Below are 24,763 nucleotides of genomic sequence, written 5' to 3'. Positions count from 1 at the left end.
TCAGTAAGTATTTCATGCAGCTCCTCATTTCCCGCTGTTAGAAAATTTTGGTGATATCTAATATCATTTTTTAAGAAAATGCAGAGAAGATTCTATTACAGTCGTCCCATACCACATCGCGGTTCAGTTTTCACAGTCTCACTGTATCGCGGATTTTTAAATTGTATGTATCTAATTTTTTATCGTGGATTTTTTGCTATATTATGGGATTTTGCAGTGTATATGTATTTTTATATATTATTTTAATTATTTTGCGATAAAATAAGCATTTTCTAGCCTAAAATATTGAAAACAATATAAAACATATAAAAATACTAATTAAAACAATATTCAATCAAAAGAAACTCTTAAAATATATATAAATAATAAAATAAATATAAGGTTGCTGTTTCGCAAATTTTCGCCTATCGCAGGGGGTTCTGGAACCTAACCCCTGTGATAACAAGGGACCACTGTATATATTTAAATTTTTTCTTTAATGTTTATTTTATTGATTTTAAAGAGGGAGAAGAGAAGGGAGGGAGAGAGACAGAGACAGAGGTAGGAACTTCAGTCTGTTCCTGTATGTGCCCTGACCAGGGACTGAACTGGCAACCTCCGCGCTTTGGGACAGTGCTGTAACCAACTGAGCCATCCAGCCACGGCATATATTTAAATTTTATTGAAAAGTTTTCCTCAAGGGCAAATTGATTTCATTTTTCTATTTGTAATAAATTCATATGGTTAATTCAGCATCTGTAACCAACTGAGCCATCCAGCCAGGGCATATATTTAAATTTTATTAAAAAGTTTTCCTCAAGGGCAAATTGATTTCATTTTTCTATTTGTAATAAATTCATATGATTAATTCAGTATATTTGATAACTTAATATGTGGAGCTCCAGAAAAGACTAGTGTTTGAGGAATTAATCAGTGTAATAAAAAATGACTTGGCTGTAGTATATGTTCCAATTATTCTGTAGTAGCCATAACATTGTGTCAATTTTATTCTTTAATATTTAAAAGTTGAAGATTAGTAATTATGGAAAATAATTTTGATGTATTTGTTGTATCATACACTCATTGGATTATTTTGAATACTTTTGAAATTTATGTTATTCTTTTTGGCATTCCTGTGGCAGTGATGTTTACATTTCTGCTTTTGTTTGTTTGTGGGGGGTTTTTTGTTGTTTTTTTGTAAATGCTAAAACTCAGAAAAGGACAGCTCAGCAGAGGTTTTATTGTCTTATCCTGTAGGCTGATTATAGATTTTCATGTTAATAAAATGATAGAATCAAGTTTTTATGAACCCATGAGAAATAATGGTATTAACATTTATATATATAGTAATGATCTCAAAATAACTCCAGTGAATTAGTACCGATATCTAATAATATTAGTTTAAATAGTGTTGGTCTTTTGCTTATATGTTCTCAGCTGTATTATTAAATGACAGCTCCTATTATAGTAATAACATTTCTACTCTATGCAGTCGAGAGGTTGTAATATACTTGGTTTGTGCAGGACTCCTCACTCAGTTCTCTAGGTTCTGAACTGAGCCAAGCTTCCTTTTTGCATTTTTGAAGCTCTTCTCCTCTCTCTCTTTAATACAAATTAAGCACATTCTGCGATGCTTCTTCCCCTTTCCTCCACAGGCCCCCTGCTTACTGACAGCTAAGCATAGCCCTTTCTCCATAACCTCTAAATAGAATCACAAGTGTATTTGTTAATCCATTGTCCTAGAATGTAAAGTCTGATTTTTCATAGAAAATATAATTTTTCCTCATTTCTACCCTTTGCACCTATATAGCCTTATTTTCACTAGTGGGATTAAGAGAGGAAACTATTTAGAAATAAGAGAAATAGGAAAAAGTCTATCTAAAAGTTTAACAAAGGTAGGATATTTGTAAGTTCTTTTTTACTATATTGGCCCAAAAAGGAGAGATATTTCTGGGATCAGAAAAAAATAGAAAGGGGGAATGGGCTAGGATTTCAGAATGGCTGAGGCTGGAGCCTTGAGTGACTTCTTGACTTCGGACCTAGCCAGCAATTTCCAGCTTACTTCTCTGCACATTCACTCCCACGTCTCTCCTGCTCCAGGTACCACCAGGGATGGCTCGGATCGAGGAGAATGCGAGATAGGTAGCTACAGCTATTCATCAGATAAGGGAAAGGAGACTTTCCAAGCCCCTATAACAGAGAGCGATGTGTGTCTTGACATTCTGAGTTGGAATGAACTTTTCAGTGACATATGGTTACAGAGGATGGTTTGATCCTATAGCACTATAATGGGACGTAGTATTTTTTAAGAAAATATAGTTTATCCTGAGACAGAACCCGCTTTGTACCTTTGTCTCTGTTCTCTCTGTGTCTTTTTACTTTCTTTTTTCATTTATTATATGAACTTTAATATTTTTGTTTGGAATTTTTTTCTTTCTGACATAAATAATGCCATATCTGTTTTTGAGATGCCTTTGATATGAAGTCAAACAGTTTCCCCACATGGCATTTTCCCCTCCATGAAAAAGAAGAAGACCTTTCTTCTTTACTAACTATGGTCACTACTTGTGTTTTAGCATTCTGAGCTCTTAATTTCGTTTACATCAAAGTATGTTTTCAAGCTATATTTTCAAGAAATGTAAATTGAAAGGGGTATTTTATCTGAGTCTACATATTTTTAAATATTTCTTATATATCTTTGTATAATACAGTTTGCCAGGGATTTAATTACTTAGATATAATCCTTTCCCCTCAAAGCATTGCAAGAATTTATCATCAATACCAGCATTTAGTATCTCAGGAGGGATATTGGATGTCAGCCTGATAGTTATTCCTTTGTATAGGAAGCTCATATATTACAGATACTCTTATTTTCTTTATACCTAATTTCTTTATACTTTCTTTATACCTAAAACTATGATAATTGAATGTATGGCTTCCTTTTCACTGATTTTTGTTCTAAAGGGTATTCACTCAGATAGGAAAAGCAAACAAAACATTAGAGAATCATAAGATTAAATTATATGCAAATAATTAGAGCATGCCACTTTAAGAACTAGTTGCTGCACCTGCTCACTGCTTACAGCAAGTGAAGGATAATATCAGATTCAGGTTAATCAGAGGTCACTGTCTGAACCCTGAAAAGTGGGTGTAAAAGTTAGTTAATAGTTAAGTCGATACAGGCGGGAATCCTATATTTACCTTGAATGAAAGACTTATTTGAAAATCAAAGAGAAATTGTAATAGCATAAGGAAGTCTTCCCTCACAGATTTGGTCTTTTCTTACTTGAGATTAGTACATGAGAAATATGGTTCAAACATACCTACTTTTTAATGGACAACCATATGCCCTGCAGTTCCCATAGCTTTCCATATTATCTAGTGGAATAAGAACATGGTAAGCCATGCTGAGTATATAAATAACTATTTGTGATTTGAGAATTATTTTGAAAGTCCGTAAAATTCAAATAGCATCAGTGTGGACTGTTGTAACTTTCACTGATTTTTGTAAAGCTTCTTGAATTCCACACCTGTAATACTAACAGTGGTAGTCAACCTGGTACCTACCACCCACTAGTGGGCGTTCCAGCTTTCATGGTGAGCAGTAGTGGAGCAACCAAAGTATAAATTAAAAGATAGATTTAACTATATTAAGTTGTTTTATAAAGATTTATTCTGCCAAACTTAGCGAAAATCCGACATAAAGTACTTGGTAAGTAATTATTATTATATGCTTTAACTTGCTGTAACTCTGCTTTATAAATTTTATAAAGTAAAGTTACTTCCCTACTTTATAAATCACCATTACTGTGGAACCGGTGGGCGGTTAGAAAATTTTACTACTAACAGAGATACCAAAGTGGGCAGTAGGTATAAAAAGGTTGACTACCCCTGTTAACTAATATCATTCCTTTCTTCTTATTTTATTTAGTGATTCCACAACCCCATTAATGAGAACAATTTTTCTTCTAACAAATGGATTTTTTTGCAGTTTATAAACTATAGCTTGCATTTTCACAGAGGCTTCACATCTACCACAACAGGTTGAAACAAAATCCAGGCTGTCTCCTGGAACACTTTGCCATTCACCTAAGCATTGCATTAATTAGTAGAATTTTAAGTGTTCTAGCATAACTGGAATTTTTTTCCCTTAAGTGAGAAGTGGGGAGGCAGAGAGACAGACTTGCATGCACCCTGACCAACATCCACCTGCCAAGCCCCCTATGGGCGATGCCCTGCCCATCTGGGGTCATTGCTCTGATGCTCAGCAACCAAGCTGTTTTTAGCTCCCAAGGCCAGGCCTTGGAGCCATCCTCAGCGCCCAGGGCCAACTTGCTCCAATCAAGCCATAGTTGTGGGAAGGGAAGAGAAAGAAGAGAGAAAGAGAGCAGTGGAGAAGCAGATAGCTGCTTCTCCCGTGTGCCCTGACTGGGAATCAAACCCAGGACTTCTGCATGCCTGGCCAATGCTTGACCACTGAGCCAACCAGTCAGGGCCTTAATTGGAAATTTAAATCTTGATTTATTATTCTTTCTCATTATATGACCAGCCTATTAACAAACTATTAATTTATTCATTCTGCAGTTACACTCCTAGATATTCTAAGGGTTTGATAGATAAATGTTTGTCACATAATTTTTCATCAATAATAAATTTAAAGTGTGTTATAGTTTTATTATTTTGGAAATATATCTAGATGTTTGTGATGTTTCTTGCCTTTAACATTAACATTATTTATAAACGTACTTATCTAAAGCCTACAAATTTGATTTTATTCTGAGACTCGAATTTTATGATATCTGTACCTATTCTACCATATTTTGAGTTATTAGATTGTTAGCATTGTTTATCCCACTCTGCGTTCACAAGATCGCTGTATACTGCATTATTATATATTAGTGTAATATACTTTACACATCTATTAATGTAAAATATATCTCACATTTTTAGATAATATTTGGAGCAGCTTGTTTTTGGATAAATGCATGAGAGTTCAAATGAAATGTCTTTGATCCAAAGGAGCACTTTGTTTTCTCCGATCTGTAGGGTTTTCCAGGAATTCATAGTATGTAAATTGGGGTGAATGTATCCCTATAAAACTCATAAAATAAAACCTATAGACAATCTCTTCCTGTAAGTAATTGCAGGGTGGAGAGAGAACTGATAAACTATAAGCTTTTATAGTTTAAGTCATAAAAGAATCTATTGTCACTTTTCGATAAAATAGTGACAAAGTTCTACTGAATGTAAGTGCAAAATAGGTCTAATTCTTTAAGACCACTGTGAGTTCTCCATAATAGAACATTTTTCTTAAGTATCAACACATTTTTCACCCAGACTCTGTAAATTGTGATGCTTATATTGATTTTTTCCATCAGCACACTCCACTGACATTTATGATTTTCTTAGCTTTTCCCCCCTAATTTTCTTTTGACTATTATAAATTTTTCTACCTGGAAAACTTTTTTAATTCTGAAAATTTTATATTACTGGAGGACTATAACATAACAGTGGCATAATCTGAATGTATTTTCTAAATTATCAGAAAACACTAAGAATATGCATAGGACAGTACAGTACCAAACACCAGGCAGGTCTGAGAGTAGTATGGCAAAAGTAGAAATACAAAACATATAAAACATGCCCTGGCTGGATAGCTCGGTTGACGAGAGCATCGTGCTGAAGCACAGAGGTTATCAGTTCAGTCCTCCCACCCCCGACAGGGCACATACAGGAACAACAGATCAATGTTTCTGTCATCTCTGTCTCTCTCTTCCCTTCTCTCTCTAAAATCAATAAAATAAGCATTAAAAATATATTTATATATATAATACCTGCTTCATGCCTTGGTCTCTTAGAAAAGTTAGCTGTAAACACTTAAATCCCAATACATGAAATGGAAAGAAGTTCAGAACAATATGAAACAGATGTCTTGTCACCAGGGCTGCTTGTGCTGAAGGAAAGCACTGTGGGTTAGGTCTTGAGTGCTGTAGGAATTCCCAGGACTAGAGAGTTTGGGGAAGCTGTTTAGAGAAGGCTGTTTGGGAAGGTGCTACTGTATAACAAGGGAGGATGGGATTTAAAAAGGATTAGGATATTCTAGATGAGAGTAACAGTGTGACCAAAAGATCCATAAAAGTAAAAATACACACACTTGACAGATGAATAGACAGTTTGACTGAAGCAGAGTATTTAAGAACATGAGCTAAAAGATTAGAAAAGGTAAATTGGGCATGATTTATATAGATTGCTGGACGTTGGATAAAGAATTAAGACTTTAATAAAGAATTAAGGCTCAGTATAAGCAATAGTAAGGAATTTGAGCATGAGAATATGACCAAGGGGGTAATGTAATTATTATTTTATTTTTCAATTACAGTTTGCATTCAACACTATTTTGTATTAGTTTCAAATGAACAGGACAGTGGAGAGACATTCATATACTCCCAAAATGCTCCTTGCGATAATTCAAGAGTCCACTTGGCACCATCGTCACCACACTTTATTGACTACATTCCCCATGTTTTGCCTTACACTCCATACCAATTTTTTATCTACTAATAGTATTCCTTAATCACTTCACCTTTTTAACCCCACCACCCAGTAACCCTCCCCTCTGGCATCCATCAGCCTGCTCTCTGTATGAGTCTATTTCTATTTCGTTGGCTCATTTGTTTATTTTGTTGTTGATATTCCGCATATAAGTGAAATCATATGGTACTTGTCTTTCTGTGTCTGCCTTATTTTACTTAGCATAATACCCTCTAGGTCCATCCATTCTGTTGCAAATGTTAAGATGCCATTCATTTTTATGGTCAAGTAATATTCCACTGTATATATGTACAAAAGGGAAATGAGAAGTATTTGCAGACTAGAACTGATGATAGGGCCTGACCTGTGGTGGCGCAGTGGATAAAGCATCAACCTGGATAAAGCATTTACGCTGAGATCACCTGTTCGAAACCCTGGGCTTGCCTGGTCAAAGCGCATGGAGTTGATGCTTTCTGCTCCTCCCTCCCCTCTCTCTCTCCCTCTCTCTCTCCTCTCTCAAATGAATTTTTTTAAAAAAGAACTTAAGATAGGGACTCAAAAGAAAAGTGGTAAACAATGATTCCAAAACTGCAGACATAGGTTACTGAGAGAATGATGACTTCATTAACAGACTACATGTTTTTGAAAACACAAATGAATGAAAGCTGATTTTTAGAGAATAACAGATTCAATTTTAGACATGTTAAATTTCAGATAACCAAAGACCATGAACAAATAGAAATGTTCAACAAAAAAATGAGAATATAGGCTTGGATCTCAGAAAAGAGGATGAGTTTGAAGATCTAAATCTGTTATGCTTGACAGGGCCACAGCCACAGAATTCAGAAGGGAGACCCAATAGTCAGAAGGGCTCAGGTTTCAGTGTGGGAAGTCATTTGCATTATCATGGGCAGGGAGCAAGCAGATTCTTCACAGCAAGGGTATCCACAGCTTCCCGTCCAGGGCCCAGCTGCACAGTTCTCACAGAAGTATTATCATGCCCACTTTATAAATTATGAAACCGAGGCACTGAAAAGTGAAGAGGCTTGCCTAGGATCACACAGTTAGTAAACAATCAGGAGGTTCTTTTCTTTTTTTAATTAACATGCTCCCAAAGAGCCTCTGGAGTTCTTGATATTTGCCTCACTACTTTTCCAAAGATTACATTAGCTGCCAGTAGTGGGATACTGTTATAGAGCTATGAGACATTTCTAATTTCTATACATTTCCAGTCACCTGGTTTCAACATATGAAAAAGATGCATCAACTACACTAAAGAAAAAGCCCCTTTGCTTGTGGATACGTTCTTTCCTGGAAAACAAAACTGGTTCTACCTTAAAACGCTGTGTTTTCATGACTTACTCAGGTTTTGTATTTTACTACAAATGATTAAGATCTTAGCTGTACTGTTTTTCGAGACCATTGTAAGACATATCAGTTTCCTCTTCCATGAAAGCAGCTCTTAATATGTTTGAAAGTATCTGTATCACATCCATTTACTTCTCTTAATGTATGTTGATTCTGTTCCTTCTTGTTCACAGTCTTTGGAAAAGCAGTTACTGTTCTAACTGTGATATGAGAAATGTAGTGGTATTAACAGTTTCTGCAGTCTGGATACTGTTTCATTTGAACATAAACCCACCATAACTCCTTGATGTTTTAAAGATGCTATCAAGACTTATTTTCCCATTATTTATATATTTGTGCCTCAGTATCCTCATCTCTAGAATGGAGATAATAATTATACCTACCTTATTAGTGTTGTTCTTTTGTTTCAAGTACTGAGTACAGTGTGTTAACACTAACAGTAATCTCTCTGAAATTAGTGTTTAACACAAAGGGCAGTTGTTCGTTTGTCCTTGTTAAATTTCAAATTTCAGTCTTTTTTTTTTTTTAGGATTTTTATCTATTGATTTTATAGAGAGGATAGAGAGGGGAGAGGAGCAAGAAATACCAACTCATAGTTGCTTCACTTTAGTTGTTCATTGGTTGCTTGTCATATGTGCCTTGACCAGGCAAACCCGGGGTTTGAACCAGCATCCTCAGCATTCCAGGTATATTCTTTATCCACTGCTCCACCACAGGCCAGGCTCATCAGTTTATTTTTGAGTCAGTATCTGGCCTGTAAAAATTCCTTTGAATTCTTTTCTTATTATTATTAGCTGTGATAATAGCTTTCTTCCAAACTCTGAAACACTGACAAAATTAATAATGCCCCTTATTTGTCTTTATTCAGAACATCAGAAAAAATATTAAATAGCAAGCAAAATAAAAATAGTGAAAATTTCCTGACATGGGCAATTTAAGTTTTTATTTATGTTATTTTTATTGGGGAATATAATTTAAAAGCAATTTTAAAGTGTTACATGGCATTGTGCTTACCAAAGCATTTACTTGCATATTTTAAAAAATAAGGGTTGGTGATTACTTGAAATTTTCCTGCCAATCAGTATAAAATGTGATCCCTTTATGAGGAAGCATTGATATGGTCTATAGAAGAAGTCAAAACTTGAGTAGATCATGCCAGAAAATAATTGTTTAAAAAGGAATTATTTAGAAAACAAAAAGTGTAACCTTCATTATCTTCTGAAATACTCTCCATTTGGGGGAGAAATGTAATAAAAACTTATTAAACTAAGTGCTCTGTTTTTCCTGCCTACATGAACATCTCCCAAATGCCACTACAGTACTAATGTTCCGTAGATTCTTTCTTCGCCCTGATAAATGTGAGTTCACCTATTTCCTTCCTTCTGGGGTACTCTTCATCCCGCCACCAGTTCAGTGTCCCCAGAGATCAGTCTCTGCACGGCAGCCAGCAACACAGACACCTCTTGGCATTACCACATGATTGGATCACAGATTAGTATGATGCATCAAGGTTGAGATAAATTCCTAAAGGAAATGGAATGAAACTTCACAGTTTTCTTGTCACCATATCTCTCCTGGTAGTATCTGATGGCAACATGAGCAGGCTTCTCTGAGGGCGCCTTTTGGATTCAGAGCTGACTTTGCCAAAACCAGAAATACATTTCTCTTTTCAGACATTGAGGTGAAGTTAGTAGATCTGTATTTGGTTTGGAAAATATGGCTGTATTTATAGTTGTGGGTGTTTTACAGAAATATCTTACTACAAAACACCATTTTTTTATGATAAGTCAAAGAACTTTAGGAGTTGAATAGTAATTATTATACCTAACTTTTATTGGGCACTTACCTCTGTACCAGGCACTGTATAAAGTGCTTTATATAGGTTATCTCCCTTGAATGTCATAATAATTCTAAAAGATAAAAGTATTATCGTCATTTCCCAGTAGGGAAACTGAAACACAAAAGGTCTTTAAGGGTCTCCCAAATCATTATGCTAATTGAAACAACCCAGGCAGAAAAAGGCAAGTATTATATGATTTCACTTATACATGGAATCCATGAACAAAATAAACTAACAAAATAGAAACAGACTCATAGATACAGAGAGCAGACTGACAGCTGTCAGAGGGAATGGGGGTGGGAGACTGGGTGAAAAAGGTGAAGAGATTAATCAAGAAAAACATTTATAGACACAACAACAGTGTGGATTGCAGGAGGGAAAGGGGGTAGGGAAGGTGGAGGAGGGCAGAGGAGGCATAAGGTGATGGGAGACTTGACTTGGGGTGATGAACATATAATTTGATACATTATGGAATTGTGCACCTGAAATCCATGTAATTTTATTAATTAACGTCACCCCTATAAATTCAATAAAAAAAAATTTTTAAAGGGTCTCCTAGAAACATTTAAATTGAATGTGTTAATGCATTTTGGTATATGAGCCAACAAGATGGTCTCCCTAAAAGCAGAATCAGTTTGTGTGAATAAGCCATTAAATCTAATGCCACTCAGTGGAACAAAGCAGATTCTGTGGAAATTGGGAGCAGTTCGGGTAATATTAACAGCAATTAATGCTTGTAAAAACAATTTATAGCTTTAAAAGCTCTGTTCCATATGTTCATTATCTCATCTGATCTTTGTGTCGTCAGTGTAACTTATAATGGGGTTAAGCAGGAGCCGCAATGCAGGGTATAGACAACTGAGCCGTACTGGGAGGGCTGACCAGAATGACGGGAAACAGGGTCCTAAAGGTCTGGGTTGGAGGAGGGACATAGTCCAACACAGATTCCTCCCACGTAGTAAATCTACCATGGACATTATCTCAGAAAGCCAATTTCAAAAGTTTTTCTTGGAAAATATCCCGTCCACTCGCCTAGAAACTTATTTAGATACGATTTGAGGTTAAGTGGATAAAGTCTTGGTAGATTTCCTATGAGCAATGGTCCTTCACTTCTAATAGCTGTGGGACGAGTTACAAGACACAAGGAGCAGAAGGTAATCTGGATGTGAGAAGGGGATCTTGGGGTTTGGTGGGAAGAACGGGGCCCAGAAACCATGGTTTTTCTAGCACGCTGGCAGAGTCACCTGTGACCTTGAGAAAGGAAATTACAAACACCTGCTACACTTCAAACTCTGCTACCCACATGCCACAGACAGCTGTTTGAACAGGAGCAAAGGATGAGATGGTGATTTTGAGTGCCACCCAAGAGCGAGGTGACTAGGCTTCCTCGCTTCTTCCCTGAACCCTACTTGTAAACCTCATTGTATACCCTTAAGTTTCGGCTGACACCAAAGTATGAATGACTCCTCAGTTGCTATTTCTCATTTTAATTATTTGTTCTTCTTCCCATTAGAAAAAGTCTTTACGTTTTTTAAAGAAATAGAGCAAAAAATCATCAGATTTATATGGAACTATAAAAAGCCCCAAATAGCCAAAGCAATCCTAAAGAACAGAAATGAAGCTGGGGGCATTACAATACCTGACTTCAAACTATATTATAGGGCCACGACAATCAAAACAGCATGGTATTGGCAGAAAAATAGACAATCAGACCAATGGAACAGAATAGAAAGTCCAGAAATAAAACCACATATATATATAGTCAAATAATTTTTGATAAAGGGGCCAACAACACACAATGGAGAAAAGAAAGACTCTTCAATAAATGGTGCTGGGAAAACTGGAAAGCCACATGCAAAAGAATGAAACTGGACTACAGTTTCTCCCCCTGTACAAAAATTAACTCAAAATGGATCAAAGATCTAAACATAAGACCTGAAACAATTAAGTACATAAAAGAAGACATAGGTACTCAACTCATGGACCTGGGTTTTAAAGAGCATTTTATGAATTTGACTCCACAGGCAAGAGAAGTGAAAGCAAAAATTAATGAATGGGACTACATCAGACTAAGAAGTTTTTGCTCAGCAAGAGAAACTGATAACAAAATAAACAGAAAGCCAACTAAATGGGAAATGATATTTTCAAACAACAGCTCAGATAAGGGCCTAATATCCAAAATATACAAAGAACTCATAAAACTCAACAACAAAAAATGGGAAGAGGATATGAATAGACACTTCTCCCAGGAAGAAATACAAATGGCCAACAGATATATGAAAAGATGCTCATCTTCTTTAGCTATTAGAGAAATGCAAATCAAAACGGCAATGAGATACCACCTCACACCTGTTCGATTAGCTGTCATTAGCAAGACAGGAAATAGTAAATGTTGGAGAGGCTGTGGAGAAAAAGGAACCCTCATCCACTGTTGGTGGGAATGTAAAGTAGTACAACCATTATGGAAGAAAGTATGGTGGTTCCTCAAAAAACTGAAAATAGAACTACCTTATGACCCAGCAATCCCTCTACTGGGTATATATCCCAAAAACTCAGAAACATTGATACGTAAAGACACATGCAGCCCCATGTTTATTGCAGCATTGTTCACAGTGGCCAGGACATGGAAACAACCAAAAAGCCCATCAATAGATGACTGGATAAAGAAGATGTGGCACATATACACTATGGAATACTACTCAGCCATAAGAAATGATGACATCGGAACATTTACAGCAAAATGGTGGGATCTTGATAACATGATACGAAGCGAAATAAGTAAATCAGAAAAAAACAGGAACTGTATTATTCCATACGTAGGTGGGACATAATAGTGAAACTAAGAGACATTGATAAGAGTGTGGTGGTTACGGGGGGGAGGGGGGAATGGGAGAGGGAAAGGGGGTGGGGAGGGGCACAAAGAAAACAAGATAGAAGGTGACAGAGGACAATCTGAATTTGGGTGGTGGGTATGCAACATAATTGAACGACAAGATAACCTGGACTTGTTATCTTTGAATATATGTATCCTGATTTATTGATGTCACCCCATTAAAAAAATAAAATTATTAAAAAAAAAAAAAAAAGAAAAAGTCTTTATAATCACTCAGGCGATTGACCGTTTGGTAACCCAAAGAACCTCACAGTGAACACAGCTCAGTAAAGTTGCCGTGTTCGCAGGAACCTCACTGGGCTTTTCACTTTTATTTTCTGTCAGTGGCGCAACTAGCAGCATAGTTCTTACCAGCAAAACCTTGGTGATCAATGAAGCGTATCCGTTCCTCTTATGTATCACTTTCTCCCTATCTCATACTGTATTTCCACATCCACAGCCAGACTCAGCTCTCCTCTCTGACATGGAGAGGGATGGTCTGAGTATGTTTGCTTGTATTTGTTGCTTTATTTATCATAATCAGCTCCACCTTTCATAACCATGTGATGTTCTTATTTTTTTTGTACTTGATTTTAGCCAAAAGGCCAAGATGCAATGATGTTCTTTTTTAATAGTTTCATTTTGATATCATTCAAATAACATAAAATTTACCCTTCCAAAGTCTACAGTTCATCAGGCTTTAATATATTCACAAGAGTTTTGCAACTGTCGTCACTCTCTAATTTTAAAACATTCAATACAACCCCAAAAAGAAAACGCATACTCATTAGCAGCCACCCCGCTTCCATTGCTTTCTCTCCTTAGCCCCTGGCAAATACTAAACTACCTCCTGACTCCATGGATTTGCCTATTCTGAATGTTTTATATAAATACAGTCATATCATACATGACCTTTTGTGTCAGACCTTTTTCATTTAGCACAATGTTTTCAGTGTTCCTCCATGTCAGAGCATGCATCAAAATTTTACTACTTTTTATGGCTAAATACGATTCTCTTATGTGGATATACCACATTTTATTTACCTTTAATCTGCTGGTGAGCATTTAAGTTGCTTCCATTTTTAGCTGGTATGAATAATGCTATATGAACATTCACATACAGGTTTTTGTGTAGACATATTTTCAGTTCCTTTGGGTACAGATTTAGTCATGAAATTGCTGTGTCACGTTGTCTGTATGTTAAACATTTTGAGGAACTGTCAAAATGTTCCCTAAAGTGGCTCTGACCCATTTTACAATCCAGCAGCCATGTACGAGGGTTTCAGTTTCTCTACAGCCTCATCCACACTTATTGTCCTGTTGTTATAACCATCCTAGTGGGTAGAGTAGTGTCTTCTGTTTTGGATTTCCTTAGTTACTGATGATGTGAGCATCTTTTGAAGGTTTATTTGTCTCCTCTTTGGAGAATCTATTCTAATTTTTTGCCCATTTTCTAATTTAGCAAATCATATTTTACTATATAATTATATAAAATTAGACATAGTTTTAAAAATATGTTATATGTATATACTGGATTCAGAGCTTATACTCAGTGTAGAAATAATTTTTTGTTTTTAGAAATGTAGTATAAGTAAGCAGTTCTATTAGGATAGTAATGATTTAATATATGAAAATTAGTCAATGTAATAGGCCATAAAAATAGCATTAAGGGCAAAAACCCACACAATAATCTCAACAGATACAGGAAAAGCATTGAACAAGATCGCCATGCCTTGTTCAGCCTTTATCAGGTTTAGGAATTCCTTTGTATTCTTCCATGTTGAGTGTTTTATCTGGAAAGGATGTTGGCTTTTGGCATTTTTTCTTCCTTCTTTTTCTGTCTGTTCCTCAGACTAGATAATCTCAATTTGCTTACCTCAAAGTTCCACAGATTCTTTCCTCTGCCCATTCAAATCTATAGACGAGCCAATGACTCTGTTGAATATTGTACTTTTGAAATCCAGAATTTCTATTTTTTAAAATTATTTCTGTCTTTCTGTTGATATTTGCTATTTGCTGATATATCATTCTTGTACTTTCTCTTAGTTCTCTTCTTATGGTTTTCTTTATGTCTTTTAACATATTATATATAAATTTTTTAAAAATCTTTGTCTAGTAAATCTAATACCTGGACTCTCTCAGGAATAGATTTTATTGACTTTTTTCATTTCTGTGTAGGATTATACTTCACTGTTACTTTTTTATGTCTTATAAATTTTTTGTTTCTAATTGGACATTTGAGATACTATAATGTGGCAAACCTGGAAATCAGACTCTCTACCCTTCCCTTTTATGATTTGTCTTTTTTGTAATTATTATTCTTACTACTTATTTAGTTTGTAAATTTCTTTGAGTAATTCTGTATAAAGTTTGTATTTTTTGTGTTGTGCAACCACTGAGGTGTACCCACTTAGCTAAGTGGTCATCTAATGACTGGACAGAGATTTCTTTAAAGGCCTGGCACCAAGAAGTCCTGAAGCCTTTCCAAGGAGTTCTGTGTGTGCTTGGGACGTGTTTGTAATGTTTTGATAAGCAGTTTTTATCATTCTGCCTTACATACCGTATTTCCCCATGTATTATAAGATGCACCTTTTTCCAAAAAATTTGGGGCCTAAAAACTGGGTGCATCTTACTTATACAGTGGTTGTAATTTTTTTTTACTTGCATTTCCGCTTTTTTGCACTTGTTGTTGCACTCATTGTTGAAGACAGTGGCTTGTCATCAGACACAGATGAGGACAAGCTAATGTATGGGAGCTTTGACAGTGATGAGGAGTTATATAAATTTTATGATGAATAAAACTTGAGTTCAGTGACTTTATGTAATACATTTTTTTTTCAATTTCAGGCCCCCAAATTAAGGTGCATCTTATACATGGGGAAATAAGGTGGATTTCACCTTCTTGCACAGACTATGAAGGTCAGCCAGAGGTGAAAGATTAGAGCCTTCTCTGGTCTTCCCTGGGCATATACACAGTCCTGCACATGCATGTGGCCTTCTAGATTTCCAGGAATGTGTTGAGCTTTTCATAGTAACTTATAGGCATGTCATTTTCCTTTTAACTTTTTAGCCACCCCTTATTTGTGCTAACTTACATCACCTAAGTTGTAGTTGATCATTTTTGACAAGTTCCCCAGAGATATGACTGTTAATACAGCAGGCTCTGAGTCACCTCAAATAAGTACAAGCTCTGAGAATGGAACTTTTCAGGGGCTGCCACATAGGTCACATAGTGTCACTTTTCTGGAGTTGGGGCTTTGGAGGCACTCTGAGCCTGTTCGGCCTGCTTTAAAGTATGGAGTACAAACTTTAACTCCTAAAACTGAGTATCTGCACATTATGAACAATGCATTATTTGCAAATACTGAATGTATTTTGTTTAAAAAAAGTCTGTATCTAGTTTTTTTTCCTAGTAATTTAAAATTTACTCATACCTCATGGTTTAGTAAGATAATTTAAAGAAATTTATAGGCTCTGGCCGGTTGGCTAAGTGGTAGATCATCGGCCCTGCGTTTGGATGTCCTGGATTTGATTCCTGGTCAGGGCACACAAGAGAAGCGCCAGTCTTCTTCTCTATCCCTTCCCCTCTCGCTTCTCTCTCTCCCTCCCTCTCTTTCTCTCTCTCTTTCTCTCTCTCTCTGTTTCTTTTTCTTCCCCTCCTGCAGCCATGGCTCGATTGGAATGAGTTGGCCCCATGCACTGAGGATGGCCCCATGGCCTCCGCCTGGGGCACTTGGTTGCTCCGCCTGAGCAACCAAGCAGTACCCCAGCCGGGCAGAGCATCGCCCCCTAGATGGCTTGTTGGATAGATTCCAGTCAGAGTGCATGTGGAAATCTGTCTTTCTGCCTCCCCTCTTCTCACTGAATGACAACAACAGAAAAAAGAAATTTATATTTTAATATTCAATATCAATGTGCACCCTGTTACTATTTATTGCAGCTTACAAGTAGAGAAACAGAAGAGTGACTACTACAAATATTAAAGGTATCTCTTTTTTAAAAGGGCCACCAGAGCAATAACAATGAAACATCCAATAAAATGGAAGCTCCCTGAAGGCCGAGATTTTCATCTGTATTGTTCCCAGCCTATAAGAGTAGCTGATAAACTCAGCTAATTTTAAGTACCTAATAATTATTGCTGGATAAACTGATTTAATCTTTCAGTTTTACTTGTTTTCTTATTTTAAAATTTTTCTAATCTCTTAGAAATTGTAGGGAAACCTAAGAAATGATTACTATGACTCCTAGTTGCAGTTTGAGCATGGCCTTGTTGAAAAAATGACAAAGTAGATGTTAAAATACCCAAATCTGGAGCAGATCAGGCCAGCATTTTATGAGACAAGAGAGAAACTTAAGATATGTAAAACTAATAAGAAAGGAGGAGTGCATTTACTTTTAAGTCTCGCCAGTAACAATTTGTTACAAGATTTGGCTCAATATTTTAAATTGTTTCTTACCTACTCAGTTGCGTCACTTGATATGTGCAAAAAATAATGTACATGTTCTACAGAATAGGTTGGAGGAAAGTACTGACTAAACGCTAGGTATATCAGCATCTCCTGGGAGGCTGCTGGGCCCCATCCCCAGACTCCATGACTTCACTTAGTCTGGAATGGGACCCAAGATTTGCATTTCTAACAAGTTTCCAGGTAATGGGCCACTTGTGGTCTGGAGACCTCACTTGGAGAACTCTAATGTAAACCAGTGATTCACAATTCTCTGTTTACTATTCCTCCCAAGAAAGAAAATTAAAGTACACTACCATTTTCCTTTGCTAACAACAAGGTATGTATTCTAGTCTATAAAGTTCTGTGTCATCCTCTTGATTTTTTTAGGAAATAACCAATAAAAAGATGCATGTTAAAGCCTTCTGTAGTGAAGGACTAATAACTATTACCGCGTATGTCAATTGTGACTTCTGTAAGAAAAGGTTTAATTGATATTAATCACCAAATAAAATTAGTGGCTTATTTGTAAACTTCAAAGGTCAGGTCGTTTCTATTTTCTGAAAAGAAAGCAGTATTTCCAAATGATAAGTTCAGAAGAAATGCTTTATCGTTATTGTTTTATTAATACAAGGTTTTCTGGTGCAGTGTTGCAGCAATGAAACCAGCTCTTCTAATTCATGTATGATTATAAATAATACAGCCACACTACTATCCACCAGCTTAAATTTACTTAAAAATTTATGAATGCTAATGGTATAGAGATGTTCTCCTGAGACCTATGTACTCTCTTACTGATCAATGTCACCACATTTGAAATTTAATTTCAAAATTTAAAAAAAAGTGATGAATGCTAGTTTTGGGGGTTTTTTTGGAATAGTTATTTGTGTACCTAGTATGATGGAATTTTAAACCTGGAAAGTATACCAAATTTCATCTGGTTCAGTCCCCTTAGTTTACAGATGTTCCATCTGAATGGTCTATAATAAAGGTATACTTTAGTATTGGAGGCCCAGACAGAGCTGAAAACTCACTGTCTTGATTCCTAGTTTGGGATTCCTTCCATTACCCTCGGCATTTACTTTACCAAGAGATATCTGGAATCAAATATGCTCAAATATTTGTTTGGTGAAGTGTTTAAGGTTCACATATACTAGCATTATATATAGCAGGCTAGGAACAGATAGTTTGTCTGGTGCAGAGACAATAAACTTTGTGCAGTTATTTACTCTCTTTATCTCTGTTTTCTTAATCTATTATTATCCAGATAAGATCAGTTAAAAATAACAGGACCTTGGTTTCTTTCTTATAAATATCTTAGAGTCGTCTTACATAGTATTTGTGGAAATAATCATAAGAGACTGTATCACGTGATGCTAGAAACAGGGCTGTATGTTTCTTTATTCTTGTGAAATAAAATGTAGTCCCAATGTCACTGAATACATAAAGGAGTCATCTGAATACATAGTAATGTATTTCTATAAAATTCAGGATTTATTTATTTATTTATTTATTATTTTATTTTTTTTGTATTTTTCTGAAGCTGGAAATGGGGAGAGACAGTCAGACTCCCGCATGCGCTCGACCGGGATCCACCCAGCATGCCCACCAGGGGTGACGCTCTGCCCACCAGGGGGCGATACTCTGCCCCTCCGGGGCGTCGCTGTGTCGCGACCAGAGCCACTCCAGCGCCTGGGGCAGAGGCTAAGGAGCCATCCCCAGCGCCCGGGCCATCTTTGCTCCAGTGGAGCCTCGGCTGCAGGAGGGGAAGAGAGAGACAGAGAGGAAGGAGGGGGGGCGGGGGTGGAGAAGCAAATGGGCGCTTCTCCTATGTGCCCTGGCCGGGAATCGAACCCGGGTCCCCCGCACGCCAGGCCGACACTCTACCACTGAGCCAACCGGCCAGGGCCAAGGATTTATTTTTAAATTAGATTTTTTACTAACTTTGCTCTATTTTTCTATTTTTATAGTAAAGACCAAATAGTCTTCCATTGACATTATTGAGAAATAGGACTTTCTTAAACCTTATTTTATTTCACTTGTTAAATAAGTATTGGAGGCAATGGGTAGAAGCCGCTGGAGCCAGTACCGTGCCCGGAGGCGTCCAGTAGCAGCGTGGCTCACTGCCATGCACACTCATCCTCCCGTGCGTGGAGGTTGGTGACAGGACTGTGGGTAGGATGTGCTACTCAAGAGCTATGCCAGCGACGCCTTCCCAGAGAGCTAAGTGTCTGCCATCCCCCACCACTACACAGTCAGCATCACCATTAGTAGGCAGGTGGTACCTCCTAGGACTCGGTGACACGGCCGGACAGGGAAGTTATGGTCACACAGGAAGACTATGATTGTCTGAGACCTTTATCTAGTCCAGTGAGTGATGTCTTCCTTATATGCTTCTCTGTGGTCAGGGTAACCTCATTTCACAATGTAAAAGGAATGGGTACCAGAACTTAAGGAGTATGCACCAAATGTAATGTTTTTATTAACAGCAACTCAGCTTGGTCTCTGAGGTGACCCCCAAACGTTAGCAAGACCAAATGTCATGAAAGAAAAACCTATGTGTGTGGAACAAGAACAGAAAACAGCAAGAGATATCAGAGTATGTTGCTCTGTGCAGTGTTCAGCGCTATTTGGTTAGGCTATTGTAGCCATTTTAACCTCCACAAAACACACAGAGATAAATAAAAAAAGAATAAGATAAGGCGGATAAACTGTTGTTTGATTATGTGAGAAACATCCTCAGTGACCAAGGAAATGGTCCATTTCTCTGAGCAAGCATATGAAATGCTATAGTTATACCTAGACCTCTTATAAATAATGAAGCAGTTTAAAAATGAAAGAAGTGGGGGAGAAATCCTGTTCTCAGAATTCTATAAAATTCATTAAGTGTGTTTCCAAAATGTCCAAGAAGCAGCAAACAAAATCTGAAGCCGCAATCTATTATAAAGACTTCATTTCAACTAGAAGGTGCACAATCCTGCCAGGGTTTTATAGTTTGAAAAACTACCATCACATCATGTTGAAACTCTGTAACAAACATTGTTGTAAATGAAACTGCCTGGCTTGACCATACACATTTCTGCATAGTCATTATTTAATCAATACAAAGAAATGTCTTCTCCCTTTGCTCCAATTAATTTTTGTAAGTAAGTAGCTTTCTGTTCCAGTATATCCAGAGTGGGGAAGTAACAAGGCCATCAGGTAGCCATTGTCGCTACATGCAGACAGAAAATGAGCCATACTTGAGGAGTGTCTGAGATGGAGAAAAATGTTTTATTACTTGAAGACGAGTTAAGTGTAACTTAACTATTTCTATATTGGACCTTAATGTGCTTTCTTAAAGGATGCCAAATGTGTAATAAGACTATAATTGCATTTATCATAAACATAAACAATGTACACATTTTAGTCAATGTACACATTTAGTTCAATTAATTAAACTGTAACATCGCTCCTGGAATATAACAATGACTAAGATGTTACTTTTTATTTCCTCTTATACTAATTGGCGATTCTGCCAATAACTGTTAAGCGGTACCCTAACAAGCCTTTGGCTGAGTGCTGATCAGCATATGTGTGAGATAAATAAAACTGCACAAGGAAAGAACCTCTCAAAAGTAGTAGGCTGCACAAGATGGAAATAATTCATATTTCATATTTCAGACAGCCAGAATGGAAAAACCAAACCTGCTAATATATAAGGCATCAGCTAGAATTATCAGGAGGATAATTTACACCCTGGATTGGGGTTTATTGAGCCTTAGAAGAAAGTTTTTCTGAATCTGCTGTATCAAAACTTAAAAGCAAACCTGGAAAGGGTCCAAATGATCTCTAGTAACTAACTACATGCCAAAAAAGGTCTAACACTCTTTAAAGGACTACAAGAAAATCCAGCAGTCAACAAAGTAAAATTCACACAGCTTAGTTTTCGAGGGCTGTTGAAACAAATATCAGCAAGTCGGTGTGGCTTAACACAAAAACTCATTCTCTCACTGTTCTGGAGACCCGAGTCTGAGATTAAGTGAAGAAGGAGAAAGCTGAGGGCAAATGGTGTGACCCAGATGCCACACTGGCTGCAGGCTGGCACACAGAAGCCTAGCCACTGTGGGCCCAGCTGGAACAGTGCTGGAGGTGAAGATACTCAGACGTGAGTTCAGTCTGCACAGCTTAGCTTGCTGAATGACTTGGGGTTTTGTTGAATATTGATTTTTGGATTGTATTTTGGATCAAGTTGAAAGGAACATCTGCTGAACAATCCTGATTAATATTTCTTTGGTACTATAGTTTCAACAACCATTGAGAATTCTTCAGAGACAACTATAATGAACACAAATTTCTCAGAAGATAACATGAGGAGGAATTCACTTAAATGTCTTATCACAGCTTGGCAGACGGCTTAAACCATGAAATACTATCTGGCAAGCACTGCTGTGGAGACTAAAAAATGTATGTAAAAAATAAAATGGCATTTCCACCACAATTATATCCAAGCAACTCGGCAAGCTTTGAGAAAGAGAAGGGACTCTGTTTCAAATATGTGAAGAGTGGACAGAATTTGACCAAGTGGATTTTGTGGAGCGCTGCATTTCCTAGACTTGTCATTACCAGCATGGGCACATAAACCCATGTTTTTAAACTTCTACTGCAGAAAGATTTCTGGAACATACTGCCAAGGATACAGCATCTACTTACAGTGCAGACACAAAGATACCATACCCACAGCCGACCACTGTCTGGAAGAGATGGTATGTTATAGGGGATGCTCATCAAGAGAATGGTCAAGACAGACTTTCTATGACAAGACCTAGCAGAATAAGAAGAAAATAGAAATAATATTAATTCAAAACAAACCTCTTGATGGGATTGTGTCTCTCAACTTTTTTTTTTCTTTCATATAATTTCAGTAACCTGGGAATGGGTCAAAAATACGAAAAGAATATGCAAACTAGTTTTCTTTAAGGGAGATGCTGCCATGATTGTCTCACAGAGATGCAATCAAAGGTCATGATGACACTGGGTACCAAAGAGCAAGGCTGGTAAGAAGGTTTCAAGACTCACAGAAAGAAGAGCTTGGTCTTGGAAAGTCTCAGAGGGATAGCAGGTGGCAGGAGAAAATGAAATTTAAGGGGACCCTCAAAGGAAAGGGCATGGTTGCTGGTTCATCAGCACCTCAAAGCATTTCTGGATGGTGATTCAGTGTTGAGAGTATTTGTTGTCTAGGGAGAACTAAGCGGGATGAGTGGAGCAGGTCTGTCGTCCTGTGGGTCAAACGTCCTCAGAGCCTAGACCCCTGTCTCCCTGTTCTTTGAGGTAATGCTAGAAAAACATGATCACGCTGAAGCCAAAGGTTCCTGTTCCATCTGCTGTCTCCCCCCTTTTTTTACGGCCCTTTGGTTTAACCTGAAACAGGGAGATAGATCACAAAATCAAACTGGAGATGTGGGAGACAGAGTTTATGCAGAATCCATCCACTGCCATATTAAAACAAGCAAAGAAGTTATTGTATATACCGAGATGCTCAGAAGAGAGCAGGTGGTCTTCAGATGAGAAGATAAGAGCATATGGGATACACACACTGTGGAATGCAAGCAGACTCTCATGAGCCACATGGCTCTTGTCAGTATCATGAGAGAATGGTCGTAACTCCACTGCCAGAATGTGGACTGTCCACCTGTGAAACACAGTGATTCCTTATTGCACAGCAATTTTGCACTTAAGTGGCAGTAGTGGCATTATGGTGACATACTCCCAAGACCGTTCCTTTGCTTTAGGGGATGTAGCCTCCCCTGTCATCACCTTCCTGGATGTTGGTTGTGGAGTTTTGTGACAAGGACATTGTTTCTATATCAGGAGGTAGCATTGTAATAGTGAACAACACAGGACTATAAGCTGGTAAGGACCTACAATAAAATGATATGTGTGGCTACAGCCATTTTGCAGTAATGAGTGATTTCACCTGACACAATCAGGTAGTGGCACTGTTAGTGTGCTGGGACTGCCATAACAGAATGCAGTCGAATAGAAGACTTAAACATCGCCCTGGCCGGTTGGCTCAGCGGTAGAGCGTCGGCCTAGCGTGCGGAGGACCCGGGTTCGATTCCCGGCCAGGGCACATAGGAGAAGCGCCCATTTGCTTCTCCACCCCTCCGCCGCACTTTCCTCTCTGTCTCTCTCTTCCCCTCCCGCAGCCAAGGCTCCATTGGAGCAAAGATGGCCCGGGCGCTGGGCATGGCTCTGTGGCCTCTGCCTCAGGCGCTAGAGTGGCTCTGGTCGCAATATGGCGACGCCCAGGATGGGCAGAGCATCGCCCCCTGGGGGGCAGAGCACCGCCCCTGGTGGGTGTGCCGGGTGGATCCCGGTCGGGCGCATGCGGGAGTCTGTCTGACTGTCTCTCCCTGTTTCCAGCTTCAGAAAAATGAAAAAAAAGAAAAAAAAAAAAAAAAAAGAAGACTTAAACATCAGCAATGTATTTGACCACAGTTGTAGAGATTGAAAGGTTGGTTTCCTCTGAGCCCCCTGTCCTAGGCTTGCTGATTTCCTTCTCACTGTGTTCTAACGTGACTTGATTCTCTGTACACGTGTGGTCCTGGTACCTTTTCCTCTCTTTGTAGTGACCCTAGTCCTACTGGATTAGGGCTCGACCCATATGACCTCCTTTAATCATAATTACCTCCTTAAAGGTCCTGTCTTCAAATACAATAACCTTGGTGGTTAGGGCTTCAATTTATGAATTTTGGTGGGGACACTCGCAGTTCGGTTCTTGATAAGGACCCTGACTAGGAGACATGTTTCCAAGGACCAAAGGGCCGTGTGAAGTGGGTGTGCTGTGTTGTGAAACCAGGATAATCAGTGGATATGTTAATGGGAAAATTGCAGTGTAGACTCTTATAGGTCATTTGGACCCTGCGCCTCTAAAGGGACTCTTTCTTCAACAGAGCCTAGTGGAAAAATCTGGTAGTTTTCTGACTTCGGTTTGATGAATTCCAGATTGTCAGAAGCCCACAGAGTGTATAAGCCAGATATGGGGCTTCCTAAGTGATTCCAGTGCCTAAGCTGAGTCTCCCCTGCTCCCCTCCCAGCATCCACCTTTGGCTCCAGCTAAATAAGCACACCCTGACATCAGACTCGCTAAGATCTTCAGCCTCGGGCTGCCTCAGTTCCAGTGCCCGGCTGAGGAACGAAGGGCGCAACCCGTTTTCTGGCACTGGGTTTCATCGTGAAAGGAACACAGTGGACCTGCAGGGGACCCAGGACAGCTAATCTCACCACAGCTGACTGCTGAAGTTCTGTCCAAAGATGTCTTATCTTTCATGAGCGATTAGGATTTCCTGTTCCTCCTTTTTTTCTTCTTCTCCATGTTTGATTCTAGATATTCTAGATAAACACAGTCTCTAAGTGTATTTAGTTTTGAAGGAAAAAAACAACTCAGTTTAAGTCCTGATCCTACAACTCAGTGGTTTACTTGACTTTAGACAAGTCATTAAATTTCTCTGTCCATCAATTTCTCATTTATAAAGTTGAAATAGGAATGTCTGTCCTCACGGATTGTCATAAAGATTGAGAGAGATAACTTGCGTAAGCAGCTAGCATGGTATGTAGGACATGGCGGGCACTCAAATCATTTTCTTTGGCTTTCCTCTCCTGTGATAGAGCCATTAAAAGGATAAAGGAGAAGAGATCTAGAGAAGGAAGAGTAAAGGGAAAAGTTTTGAGTTCCACTTTTACCTA

The 24,763-nt window shown here is 38.0% G+C and overlaps 1 protein-coding gene and 2 pseudogenes across 2 annotated transcripts in view; 2 read left to right on the top strand and 1 right to left on the bottom strand.

Annotated features, from left to right (window-relative positions):
- Positions 1 to 24,763, top strand: part of LOC136386917 (jouberin-like) — a 116,244-nt gene that overhangs the window by 79,538 nt on the left and 11,943 nt on the right. The gene's annotated exons all lie outside the window — the stretch shown is intronic.
- On the top strand, positions 1,977 to 19,765 carry LOC136386915 (rho-related GTP-binding protein RhoQ pseudogene; annotated as a pseudogene).
- On the bottom strand, positions 22,169 to 22,363 carry LOC136386932 (H/ACA ribonucleoprotein complex subunit 3 pseudogene; annotated as a pseudogene).

This window comes from Saccopteryx leptura, unplaced genomic scaffold (assembly GCF_036850995.1).
Source record: "Saccopteryx leptura isolate mSacLep1 unplaced genomic scaffold, mSacLep1_pri_phased_curated manual_scaffold_21, whole genome shotgun sequence".
In the NCBI taxonomy this organism is placed as follows: Eukaryota; Metazoa; Chordata; class Mammalia; order Chiroptera; family Emballonuridae; genus Saccopteryx; species Saccopteryx leptura.
This window is presented reverse-complemented; position numbering and strand designations above follow the sequence as displayed.